Raw genomic sequence first — 14,018 nt, forward strand, 5'->3', positions numbered from 1 at the left:
AATATTTACGACTATATACAAGAAAAATCAGGCCACCGTTCAGGCTTCCGCGCCTCCGTGTTCCGCACTCGCTTTCGGCTCTCCGTGGACGGCTCGCCCTCGCGCTTCACGAACGGACCCCGTGGCTGCACCTTCCAAAGGATTCTCGTCACTTGAAGAAAATGCTCAACAAAAGCGTAGCATTCACGACAATTCCTTCGTGGTGCTATTCTGCACCGCGCTGCCAAGAAGGCACATCAGCCTTGCTAGCAACTCTGAATTCCGGTCGCGCCTAACGCTGTTCAAGTCCTGGCGGGCATCCCATGAACTGAACTGACTGCCGTCCTTTGTCCCAAGAGCTCGCAACAAAATGGGCTGCCATTGTGGCGTTATGTGGGGGCAGTCTTCAACCCCGTTACTCCCAGCTCAAGGAAGCAAAGGAGCACAAAGCGGTTACACTCACTTCCTAATTATTACAACTTGCAAATAATACACCGAGCGTTTCGGCTAGCTACGAAACATCAATGGGGCATTTCTCGGACGTAATAAGTTACATAAGAAGGGTTTCCAACTTGCCGGCTGGGGCAGGGGCGCGACTTCGGCGGTATCGGCGGTGAACGTTTGCACGCGCCGAGAATGGTGGCTGGGTCTTCCCGTGCGCGCCGCATCCTTGGAACAAAGCCACCCTTAGGCATTTGGCGGCGGAGGTGACGAGAGCGCTCGTTCGTACTGGTGGAATGTTATTAAAGAAAGGAACATTACTAAAAATGCTACTCTGCTTTCTCGATTCCGGAAACTATAGTGATTATTTAGAGTACAATACCTCGTACTCTGTAACCATGAAGATTGTTTAGCAACATCCCAACGGACAATGAAACTCCATTGGACGTTCATAGAAGTCCACAGGACGTCCCACACGTCCCCAGGATAACACCATCTGTCGGGCTAGTTGGTTGCGATCCATATGATGATGATGATGATGATGATGTCCTCGGGCTGAATGGCACATACCCACGGCGGGGGATTGGCCAGGGTGCATAGCGAATACGTATCAGCGCTCTTTACATTCTTCTCCTTCTTCTTCCTGTGTGGTGTTCGCGCTGCTGATACATACGTCCCCAGGACATCCAAGGCAGCTTCAGTGCCCATTGGGATGGTATAATTAGCGAAACCAAAAGCTTTTTTAAAGTCTGGGAATAAACCGAGTGTTACAAATTTATTTCAAATATTGTTGATTAAAAATATGGAAAAAAAACGGTAGCTATGATACCGCATACTGCTTTCACGGTTTGGGCTTTGATTTCCACTCCGGCAGCAAGCTTATCATTTAGATGCATTTTGTATATATGATTTACGCTGCAGCTGCGGCAGTTAAAAAAAAAAGGCAGACGATTTATGTACGCTTAGGCCAAATGCGAATTAAGTGCGCGAGCACTTCGGTTTCGGGTCGAGGTAGGTTCGAGGTTTCAAGCAAAGATCGGCGAAATTGGACTTGAGATTCGCCTTAAGGGTAGGACATGATAGCGGTAGTGGGTAAATGCCCGTATATTCGGGATTCCCTCATTTACATTCATAGATCGCGGGGGGTCTAGCTCGTACCAACCCTACCAATGGGCTACGATGGCAGGTGCTGCGACCGGTGGTGGTTGTGAGGCCCAGGTGGCTCTGCCCTTGCAACCTCTGGCGGCCAATCATTCATAAACGGGCCTTTAAAATAGCCCCACTTTGAGCAGACGAAAAAACCTAGAGCCATGGCAGTCTTTGTTCACTGATGTTTTTTGAGCCATAAAAATTCATAATCGCCGTCATCACGAAATTTTGTTCCGACCTTAAAAAGGCTTTATTAATTTTTCTTGCGCTTCGCGTGCATATTAACGCGCAGTATTTCGTGATAAACATCGATCGGCTCTTATCGGTTGTCCTCGTCGCCTCGTTAACGGTTTCAGATGCGTTCGTTTTTGAAGCACGAGTCCGCTGCAACCAATAAAAAGAGTGTTCCAGTAAAACCTCCGCATGAATTATCTTGCTTCTTCCTTAGAATAGTAAACAGTGAAGGCATTAGACACACACAACAAGCGGCAAAAAACCCACCATAGAGAAAGAACACTTTTATTACCTGTGGCCATTCATGCCTGTAATGCGGGTTAGTCCCCTACACATCAAAGTTTTCAATTTGGGTTCTCATGTGTACGACCGTGCCATTGATTCGTCAGCTAACATAACACGAAAACAGCGCAAACTTCACGAGGGACGCAGAGAGGGGAGAAGAGACACAGGCGCTGGTCCTGTCTTCGTCCTTCGCGAAGTTTGCGCTGCTTTTGTGTGATGGAAAACCAACGAGCTCGTGATGTGTTCTTCAAGCTAACATAAGTTCCAATTTTGTCATTACCACGGATATGAAAAACCTTTGCAAACTCGTGGTGATGGTTGAATAGCAAACGTCGATTCGAAGGCGCAGGAAGGCAGCTTTAGTAAAACACGCTTTAATGCATTGTAATGCTGTCATTAGTGTTAAGGCCACTAAAGCCACTAAGCAAAGTTTGTCGAAAAAATTCGCTGTGGCTTAGCTTGGTTAAGCCCAGTAATTGCGAAAGCAATATCCGTACCTACGCCATGGTTCAGCTGGTAGTGTAGCTGGTGGTGGTGCTCGTGGTTAGACTTGTTGCGATGCATCGGTTATACAATCCAATCCAAATCTAATCTAATCTAATCTAATCTAATCTAGTCCAGTCCAGTCCAGTCCAGTCCAGTGCAGTCCAGTCAGGCCGCCGTTCATGTGCACCGCCGTCGCACACGGACGGCGCGAGATGGTCGCCCAGCTCTTCGACGTGACGTCACAACACCTGTGGCGCTCCTGGCGGAGAGAGTGGGAGTTAGGCCGCCGTTCATGTGCACCGCCGTCGCACAAGGACGGCTCGAGATGGTTGCCCAGCTCTTCGGCGTGACGTCACAACACCTGTGGCGCTCCTGGCGGAGAGAGCGGGAGTTATGCCGCCGTTCATGTGCACCGCCATCGCACACGGACGGCGCGAGATGGTCACCCAGCTCTTCGGCGTGACGTCACACAGAGGTCATGCGAAAGGTCATTTCATGTTCACCGCCGTCGCACCGCATAGGCTTGAAAGTGAAACTAGTATTGCTTTCGCAATAAACACCGTTCAGCGGGTCTTCGCTTCGCAGAAATGCATTGTGAAGGCAGCTTGCGTCGGATTGCCGAAAAATGAAACAGAATGCATATCTGAGTACGCTTGTCTTTATGCTGCTCAAGTCGAGAAAATGAACGAGAAGAAACGTAAGCGAGGCCTGCTTAATTCTGCATATCTGCCCAATTTTATCCGTTCTTGAATCGCTCCCTTCACTACTACAGCTACGGACTTCGTACGGTCGAGCTGACCACGTACTATATGTACGAGGTCTGTTAGAAAAGTATCCGACCTTTGGCCGAAGAAAAAAAACTGGCATAACTGGAGCGTTGGAAACCTAATCATCTTCAAAGTAGTCTCCTTGGGACTTCACACACTTCTCCCAGCGGTGCTGCCATTGTTGGAAGTATTCCGAAAGAGCCTCTTTCGGAAGGGAGTTCAGCTCAGCTGTCGTTGCAGCCATAATGTCCTCTCTTGTCTGAAATCGCGCTCTTTTCAGTGTCCTCTTGACTTTGGGAAACAGCCAGAAGTCGCAGGGGGCCATATCAGGAGATTAAGGAGTCTGTTGAACTACAGTAGTCTGGTTTTTCGCCAAAAAAGTCTGAATCAAGTGCGAGGAATGTGCAGGAGCATTGTCGTGATGGATGCGCCAATTTCCTGTTGATCTCAACTCCGGTCTCTTGCGCCGCACAGCACCACGTAGGCGACGGAGGACGTCCCTATAGTACTCTTTGGTCATTGTTTGACCCTGTAGGGTGCGTACTCGTGTTGTGCCACACAGAGGGAGTCAAAGAAAGCTGTCAGCATCACTTTGACATTGCTGCGCACTTGGCGGGCCTTCTTTTGTCTCGGTGACATGAAATGTTTCCACTGTGACGACTGGGATTTGGTTTCCGGGTCGTATCCGTACACTCAAGACTCGTCACCAGTGGTTGTGGTGTTTATGAAGTCGGGGTCACTGTTTGTGGAATCTAGCATGTCCTGCGAGACTTCAACACGCAGCTGCTTTTGCTCCGCCGTGAGCAGCTTCGGCACGAATTTCGCCGCAATTCTCTCCATGGCCAAATCTTCGGGAATAATGGAATGTGCAAAAAAAAATGCTGATGTCCACCTCTTCCACAGTTTCTCGGATAGTCACACGACGGTCCCACATCACCACAGCGTTCACTTCGGCAATGACCTGGTCATTTCGGCATGTTGATGGCCGACCAGAGCGTGGCTCGCTCTCCGCCGATGTGCGGCCATCTTTAAACCAATTGTACCACTGTTTAATTTGTGTGCTGGTCATAGCATATTCACCGAAAGCCGCACTAAATATTCCAAACAATTTCCACTCGGTTGTCATCCCGTTTGTGGCAAAATTTGATGCAGTAGCGCTGCTCCTGTCGCTCCGCCATTTTCCTTGTAATAAAAAACCGACGAGAGCACTGCGCACTGCCTCACTCAAACGCAGCGTATACCAGCGACTGACGCTATCGGCAGGCCGGAAAATATTTGTACATGCGCACGAAGGTTCAACGTCGGCTGGTGCAAGCGCGCTTGTTTCATATTGCCACCTAGCATTGCCAGGTGGCGCATAGCTGCTGACGACGACGAAGAAGGGCTCGCGCCGTGTGGAATCTGTCGCCCTTGCTGCCCCAGCTTGCGTGGCCTTGTCTGTCTTCGCACTTGTTATTAAAGCCCCCTTCGTCAACAAGTACGTTACAGTTTGGTGGAGTGTGCCGGGTACCCGTGAGCCCATGCAAGAGACCCCTCCAGGCAGCCGTCGCGCCAGCCCTGTACCACTCGACACCCCGGTACACCGCTTCAGTCGGAGGATCCAGGGACTGCCTTCGGAGGTAGGACTAGTAGAGAGCGGCGCCATGGCGACAGCCGCTCCTTCTCCTCTGCAAACTGCCGCTGCCGCGCCATCTCACTACACCCTGCAGACTCCGCGGATTCCCAAGACGTTCCGTGGGGAACTTCTTGAGGATGTGGAGGACTGGCTCCTTCATTTTGAGCGCGTAGCTGCGTTTAACCAATGGGACCACGCAGCCAAACTCCGGAACGTTTACTTCAGCCTCGAGGATGGTGCTCGCACCTGGTTTGAGAACCGAGAGGACGTTTTAATCTCGTGGCATGAGTTCCGTCGTCGGCTGCTGGAGGCCTACACAAGCGCTGATCGTCGTGAACGAGCCGAGCGTGCACTACAATCTCGCATCCAGCTGCCGAACGAAAGTGTCCAGATGTACGTCGAGGACATGACGCGCCTTTTCAGAAGAGCTGACCCGGCCATGCCGGAAGACAAGAAACTCCGGCATTTGATGCGTGGCGTCAAAGAGCAGCTTTTCGCAGGCCTCGTGCGCAGCCCACCATCGACCGTTGCTGCATTCCTTACAGAGGCCACAACGATGGAAAAGGTGCTGCAACAACGTTCTGCGACCTACGACCGGCCCGTGCATGCTGCTGCTGTCACCGCATCGTTTGCTACCTCCGGGAGCCACCCTGACGATCTGCGTGAACTTATTCGCACCATCGTGCGTGAAGAGGTCCTGAAATTTTGCAGCCCTTCGCAGCCAGCGCTAGGTTCGATTTCTGCTCTTGTTCGCGAGGAAGTGCAACAGGCGTTCAGGGCTCCTGCTGTCGAAACACCTCCCCTACCAGGAGAATGCCACCGCCCCACCTATGCTGAAATTGCGAGGCGCCCGGCTGCGGTTTCGCCACCACCGTTTCCGGTAACGCCTCCTGAGCCGCGGTCCTCAGTGCCACCAGTGCAGTATTTCGACGATCGCCGAGCGCCCTTGCGGAAGGCCGATGTCTGGCGCACACCTGATAACCGGCCACTCTGCTTTCACTGCGGAGAACCAGGACATCTCTACCGTAACTGCTCTTATCGACGTCTCGGTCTGCAGGGCTTTCGAGCCGATTCACCCAGACCCCGGTTTGGCCATCGGCCCCCTGCCATTGAAGATTTCCTAGCGGAACAGCGAATTTCAGCCCGCACGCCGCATCAGCCGCGCTCATCGTCTCCGAGGCGCTCTTCCCCGAACCCCCACAGCTCCTCGCGAGCGCCACAGGGTCGCTCGCCCAGCCCTCGTCGGGAAAACTGAGACCGGCGACCTTCGGGGGCGAGGTCGCTGGGAGTCGCTGCGCTGAAGACCTCCCGTCGCCGCCGCTACGTTCCGACCGTGAACAGATGGCACCGTCATCCGACCTAGACAGCCCCGTTTCTTTGGACATACCTGTTCTTCTCGACGGTCACAGAGTCAGTGCATTAGTGGACACCGGGGCCGACTATTCAATTATCAGTGATAAATTGGCGACTCTTCTGAAAAAAGTGCTTACTCCATGTTCTGTGGTGCATCTTCGTACAGCCGGTGGTCATCTCGTTACCCCAAAGGGCATTTGCACGGCTCGCGTTCAGATTCATGGATCTACGTTCGTCATCAGTTGTGTAGTTCTGTGCAATTGCTCCCGCGATCTCATTATCGGCATTGACTTTCTGCGGGAGTATGGTGCTGTGATCGACCTCCGCCACCGAATCATCAGCTTTTCGACCAGTCAAGCCACCCACCTCGCCGACTCTTGCCACCGCAGTGCCGCCCTTCGAGTTTCTGCTGACAGTGTCACGTTGCCGCCACGGAGCAGTGTTTTGGTTGAAGTCGCCTGCAACGACTTGCATGACGCAGAAGCAGTCGCCGAGGCTAACTGTTCACTCCTGCTTACTCAAGGCATCTGTGCCGCTCGCAGTCTACTAACGCTTCGTAGTGGCCGATCTGCGGTGCTGGTCACAAATTTTTCTAATGAATACCGACATCTTTTTGCAGGAACCGCTATTGCTTCTGCCGAACCTTTTATCGATACTCCTGTTTGTTTTGTTTCGGCGGCAGCCGGCACTGACGAGCCCTCCCTTGAAAACGTCGACATAAACTGCCACCTGCCTCGGGAACAACGACTGGCTTTGGAGCTTCTGCTGAAGGAATACAAGCCGTGCTTCGCTTCTTCCTCGAAGGTTCGTCAAACACCCATCACGCAGCACCGTATCATCACCTATGACGACGCTCGCCCTATACGACAGCAGCCTTACCGTGTTTCTGCTAAAGAACGGGCAGTTATTCAAACCCAGGTTCAGGAAATGCTTGATGATGGCGTTGTTCAACCTTCCCAAAGCCCGTGGTCTTCGCCTGTCGTCCTCGTTCGGAAGAAGGACGGCACTCTCCGGTTTTGTGTCGACTATCGCAAACTGAACAGTGTGACCAAAAAGGACGTCTACCCGTTGCCGCGCATTGACGATTCGCTGGATAGATTACGGCGCGCTAAGTACTTCTCATCTATTGACTTGAAGAGCGGCTATTGGCAAATTGAAGTAGATGAACGGGAGCGCGAAAAAACCGCTTTTGTGACTCCAGATGGCCTCTATGAATTCAAAGTGCTTCCTTTCGGTTTGTGCTCCGCCCCGGCTACGTTTCAAAGGATGATGGACACCGTCCTCACAGGCCTCAAATGGCAAAGCTGTCTTGTCTACTTGGACGACGTCGTCGTTTTTTCGGAAACGTTTGATCAACATCTCCAGCGCCTGCGGGCTGTCCTCGACGCTCTCCGCTCGGCTGACCTTACCCTGAAGCCCCAGAAGTGTCATTTCGGTTACGAAGAGCTCAAATTTCTGGGTCACGTTGTGAGCGCTGAGGGAGTGCGGCCGGACCCCGAAAAGACTGCCGCCGTCGCGCGCTTTCCCGTTCCAACCGACAAGAAAGCTGTCCAGCGCTTCCTGGGTCTCTGTGCGTACTATCGGCGCTTTATTGCGGACTTTTCCACGATTGCCGAGCCGTTGACGCGTCTCACCAGGAATACCACCTCCTTTGTCTGGACCTCTGAGCAACAGACCGCTTTCTCTACGCTCCGCCAGCGCCTTCAAACATCTCCCGTTCTTGCGCACTTCGACGAAGATGCCGATACCGAGGTTCACACCGACGCCAGTAACATCGGTCTTGGAGCTGTCCTTGTTCAACACCAAGAGGGCCTTGAGAGGGTTATCGCCTATGCTAGCCGTACTCTCTCCCGCGCCGAGAGCAATTACTCCACGTCTGAAAAAGAATGTCTTGCGGTCGTGTGGGCCACCATGAAGTTTCGCCCTTACCTATACGGCCGCCCATTCAAAGTCGTAACCGATCACCACTGCCTATGCTGGCTGGCAAATTTGCGAGACCCATCTGGACGCCTGGCACGCTGGAGCTTACGGCTCCAGGAATTTGACATCACTATTGTCTACAAGTCCGGCCGCAGACACGAAGATGCCGACACACTGTCGCGTGCACCAGTTGATCCTGGCGACGCAGCGCCCGATGACGACAGCGGATTCCTTGGTACGCTCACCGCCTCCGACCTGCTGACCCGGCAGAGGGCGGACTCGGAACTTCGCCCTCTCATTGACGGCCTTGAAGGTAGCGATACGGCTATACCTCGCCACTTCTCTCGACGTCTTGGCTCCTTCTGTTTGCGGCAAGGCCTCTTGTACAAGAAGAACTCGAGAGGCAACGATAGACCTTACCTTCTGGTCATTCCAGCCGATCTCCGAGGTGACGTTCTTTTCGCCTGCCACGATGAGCCCACATCTGGCCACTTGGGTTTTTCACGTACGCTCGCCAGAGTGCGGAACATGTACTACTGGCCTGGACTTTCTGATGATGTCAAACGCTACGTTAAAAGCTGCCGAGAATGCCAGCGCCGGAAAACGCCACCACTTAAGCCGGCGGGTTTTCTCAAGCCCGTTACAGCCCCTCGCGCTCCGTTCGACCAGATCGGTATGGACCTCCTCGGCCCTTTCCCTTTGTCGCAGGCCGGCAATAAGTGGATCATAGTTGCTACCGACTATTTGACTCGCTACGCCGAGACCAAGGCGATCCCTCGTGGCACAGCTTCCGAAGTCGCGGAGTTTTTCATGCACAACATCGTCTTGCGACACGGCGCCCCATCGCACGTCATTACAGACAGGGGGACGGCGTTTACAGCGCAGCTAATCGACCACATCTTTCGGCTGAGCTGCACAACGCACCGCAAGACCACAGCCTACCATCCGCAGAGCAATGGCTTGACCGAAAGATTGAACAGGACCCTTTCGGACATATTGTCCATGTACGTAGATGTCCAGCACAAAACTTGGGATGAGGTCCTGCCGTATGTCACCTTCGCCTATAACACCGCCCTGCAGGAAACTACGCGCTTTACACCGTTCCGCCTTGTGTACGGACGTGAAGTTCAGAGCATGCTTGATGCCATGCTCCCGTGCCCAGAGGATGACCAACTCGACCCAGACGCCCAACAATTTGCCCAACGTGCTGAAGAAGCCCGTCAGCTGGCCCGCGTGCACATCGGGCAACAGCAGAGCACCGACGCGCGCCGTTACAACCTTCGCCACCGACAGGTTGACTACAAACCCGGTGACCAAGTCTGGGTATGGACTCCTGTCCGTCGCCAAGGCTTGTGCGAGAAACTGCTCTGCCGCTATTTTGGCCCTTACAGAGTGATCCGGCGTGTGAGTGACGTAAACTATGAAGTGGTTCCGGACGGTGTTGCGCAACCCCGACGCCGACAGCCCAGCTCTGACATTGTGCACGTTGTACGGCTTAAACCGTACTATAATCGGTGACGCAGACGTGTTGATGTCTTGGAACGGTTCACTTGCGGAACTTTGCTCGTTTTTTGTTTATTTTTTTTTGTTACGTCGACAGCGCTCTTTTTTCATAAGGGGGGGAATAATGCCACCTAGCATTGCCAGGTGGCGCATAGCTGCTGACGACGACGAAGAAGGGCTCGCGCCGTGTGGAATCTGTCGCCCTTGCTGCCCCAGCTTGCGTGGCCTTGTCTGTCTTCGCACTTGTTATTAAAGCCCCCTTCGTCAACAAGTACGTTACAATATCCATCAGGTGTTCGCAAAAAAAAATAGTCGGATACTTTACTAACAGACCTCGTATACGCATAGGCCCTACACATATGCGCACAGAGCCTTCCAGAGGCGTTTCAAAATGACTGGTGACGCCTTTGAGCACGCGTCCCACCCGATGACAACGACCGCGTTGAAAGACAGATAATTTTGCCGCTTTCTGCAAGCTCATAAAGTACGAAGCAGAGGCCAAGAAGGCCAATAATTTGCTTTTGCATTAAAAATATAAGTCCTTCCTAGAAATAAGAGTGGCATAATTTCCTCGCTAGAATCAGATTGGCCACCTGTCAAAACTGTCTCCAGTAAAGTTTGAGAGTAGTACCCTGTGCCATTCAGGTGCGCACGCTCAATTAGCATTTTCGGGAAGCAAGGAGGAGGGGGAAAACTTATTCATCGGCAAGGGTTGGGATGTGATGGGTTGTTGGTCGCACTAGGGTGCCAGAAGCCCCTAGCTCTCGGCGACCTCTTTAGCCCGCTCGACAGCCCGGAGTCGTACCCCGTCGGGTCGGAGCTCAGCAACACGGCCTCCCACTGCTCGGAAGGAGCTGACCCAGGTCCGGATCCGAGAAGGCGGTTCCTCCGGCCAGTTCCAAAGTGTATGATCAAATGTGGCTTTATAGCCGCAGTGGGTGCAGGAGAGAGAGTATTGACCCGTTATATGTGAGAATATACTACCGGGTTGGGGAAGGAGTGGGTCTGTAGCCGGCGCCAGCGTGATTTCCTTGGCCTTAGTTAGACTGTAGAGTTGCCTCTTGAGGCGACAGTGGTGTGTAATACCGTGAAATGAGACCGGTCTGTCTCTCGCAGTCCTCAGGTAGGAGATGTCCACAACTCGGCCGACGAATCCTTGGGCGCTAGTGTGGTAGTGTGGGCGGCCTCATTCCCCGTGTTGGAGCAATGGGCTGGGACCCAGATCAGTGGAATCTCCCGGTGGGGATATGGGGTGTGACGAAGGAGGGGGAGAGTGGTGGGGGATATGCGGCCCTTCGCAAAGTTGCGTATGGTCACTCTTGCTCAAAATTGTGTCGGCGTTAGTGTTGGCTGTCTCTAGAGGAATCGCTGCTTCCTCTGGTGTAACATTTTCGAATCTTTGAGAGTGAAACTCTTCGCTGATACCAGGTATTAAAGTCTTATTTCAAATCACAGTTTAAGAGCGACGATAGTGTCGAGGCACCCTATAGCTGGTACGAACCCATGGGCGCGGCTTAGAATCCGGACGCGAACACAGGAAGGCAAAAGTGAAGGCCAAGAATGCATTTCTGCATTGTAAGTGCACTTTCGCTGCACTACCGGAAAACGCGCTTTGGCTCTTAAGCATTGAGAGATCATTTACGTAATTTTTTTTTTATTCACACTGTTGGAATGAAGGTACAGCATCCCGCACACTCGTCTCGCAGCGCACTGCAGCGTCGGATGCCGCGGCACCGGAGTCACTGCTGAAGACAACCAGGAGCCACCTCGAGATGGCGCTGTCTTCGGGCTTCATGACGTCAACGCTGCCCTGGTGATTCTTAGGGAGCCTTACCATGATCAGCTGCCGGCACTGCAGACCAAGATGAACGAACTCTTCGAGCAAGTGCGGGAAATGGGCGAGATGTTTCAGCGTACGTTTGCGCACGATCATCAGAATGGCGGAAAACCACATGCCTTTGCCTCTGGAGCAGAGACACATCCTTCGAAGACTCCACGCTGTAGCACAATTAATGTGCATTCTTGACACGCTTCCAAGTCATTTTTTCCACACAGCGATAAGCAACACCTACCTGCACCAGACACACCACAGGCACCTCCTCCTGAAAAGGTTCACGACTGAGAGAAATAGTACGAAATTGTTGTGAATTTATAGCTTCTTTACTGTACATATATTCCAGAGGCGTTTCAGCCCTTGGTGTGACAGTTTCAAACTTATATGGAAAAAGCTAAACTCGTACTCCTAATTCTATAACTTTGCAGCTGGCGTCATCTGTAGGATCACTGCTCACTTCTCGATGGCAATTGGAATTCACCATTACAGGGCAAATGGCCATCGAAGAGTCCACTGGACACAAGCTCATTGCGCACCGTGCTGATTAACTCTTTATGACCTTATTCGCGCCATAGGCCATCGGTAATATACGACCGACGTTTTGAACCTGCTGCCAAAAATTCCAAACGGCGCTCCTCGGCAAGCTGCGCCATCTGGTTTGCTTCTATAACGCCATTTCTTTGGTTTCAGTCGTTTTTTCTTTTTTTCTAACGTTAGGAAGTGAAGTGAGAAATGAAATTTTGACCGGTCGTAGTCCGCCGGTCGCTGATCATGGCGTTTATAGTGAACTAGAATATAGCCAGGCTCTCCTAGAAGGCGAAAGGCTGCGCAGAGAACTTTAAATTGTCGGTTCTTGTGCTGCTTTTTTTTTTTTTTTTGTGAACAACAGTGGCGAGTTCGGCAACCACTTGGAATGGTCAGATTTCAGTTTCGATTGCGAGGCTTCGTCTCAAATGCCTGGGACATCAGCACGTGCTCGCACGTTTCGTTAACGATCACGATTGTATCACGTTGTAAACGATGGGTGGTTTTATTTGGTGCTTTACGGCCTTTGGAACATACCGCCAATATATTCTACCAACTGCTCCAGAAGATTTTTGATTATGATGATCATGGGCGTCCGGAAGGGGGGGTCAAGGGGGGGCGGTTGCACCCCCCTAGAATTAGAGATATTATTTATGCACTAGTAGAAAACAATACACAGCTTGATTAGCACACTAAGGTGATATTAAGTTATCGGATTTTGCTTATTGAGTTCAATTCTTTGTTCATTAATAAATTCTAATGTTTGTTCTCCAAGCCTAGCACTAATTTGCAGCTTCTAATTTTTGTTTCATGTGCCCAGTTTAGACAACAAATAGTTCCTTTTTGGAGGTAACCTACCGCCTGCCCCATATCCGGCCATCGGGTGCACCCCCCTGGAAAAAGTTCAACGGACGCCCTTGATGATGATGTTAAGGAAAGCCACGCCCTCTTTTCTGCGCCATAAGCCATCGGTCATTATACGTTTTGAACCTGCCGCCAAAAAGTCGGCGCTCCTGGACAAGCCGTGCCATTTAGTTTGCGTCTATAACACCATCTCTTTGGTTTTGTTTGTTCTTTTAATTTGCTAACGCGATGAGGCGACGTGAAAAATTAAACTGGACGGACGTAACCCGCTGATCGACGATTATGGCATCTGCTGCGCCGCGCTGTCCTGGAAGACGAAAAGCTACACTGAGCACTTTTTTTCTTTCTAGAGCAGCAGTGGCAAGTTAGGCAACCATGTGGAATGGTTTGAATTCAGTTCTGATAGCGCGACTTCGTTTCAGAGGCCCATGCCATCAGCCCGTATATCAGCTCGTATTGCGCGTTTCGTGTTGCTGTGGAGATATTTTATGCAGTACGCTCGCTTTTAAAATTCTGAGAGCGGTTTTAATTGGTGCTTCAGGGCCTTTGCAACATACTGCCAAGATATTTTACGAAATGCGCCCGCAGATTTTTTATTATGATGATGTCAAGGAAGGCCACGCCCCCTTTCACCCATAGAACCCATTCGCTACCAACCGAATAAAAAACAGAGAAAACCTGGCAAGCTCGTCTATATATATATATATAAAAAAAAAACAGGAACACAACTCAGAACAAGTGTGATATGCAGCCGTTCCATATCAACCTCTATATCATGACCTCAAAGGACTGTTTTGTCTAGTCGCAAAGCAGCTATACTGCCCAACTTGAAAGGCCACATAAAAGAAAATTTATTATGTACGCAGCTGAAAATTTCAACAATAGTAGCTAAGAATATGTGCAACGTTTTGAATATTCTAATTTTTTTTGTAACAAATTTCTGGCTCAGTGCAGCGGCTTTTGTTTTGCTTGAATTTTGTTTTGTGTTACCAGCATATTGAACCAATAAATACTTGAAAAGTTTCGCACACACATCTCTGGCATTTTTTTCATTCGAAAGTAC

The sequence above is a fragment of the Amblyomma mixtum genome, chromosome 7 (genome assembly GCF_055824585.1).
Source record: "Amblyomma mixtum isolate Tamu chromosome 7, ASM5582458v1, whole genome shotgun sequence".
Classification (NCBI taxonomy): domain Eukaryota; kingdom Metazoa; phylum Arthropoda; class Arachnida; order Ixodida; family Ixodidae; genus Amblyomma; species Amblyomma mixtum.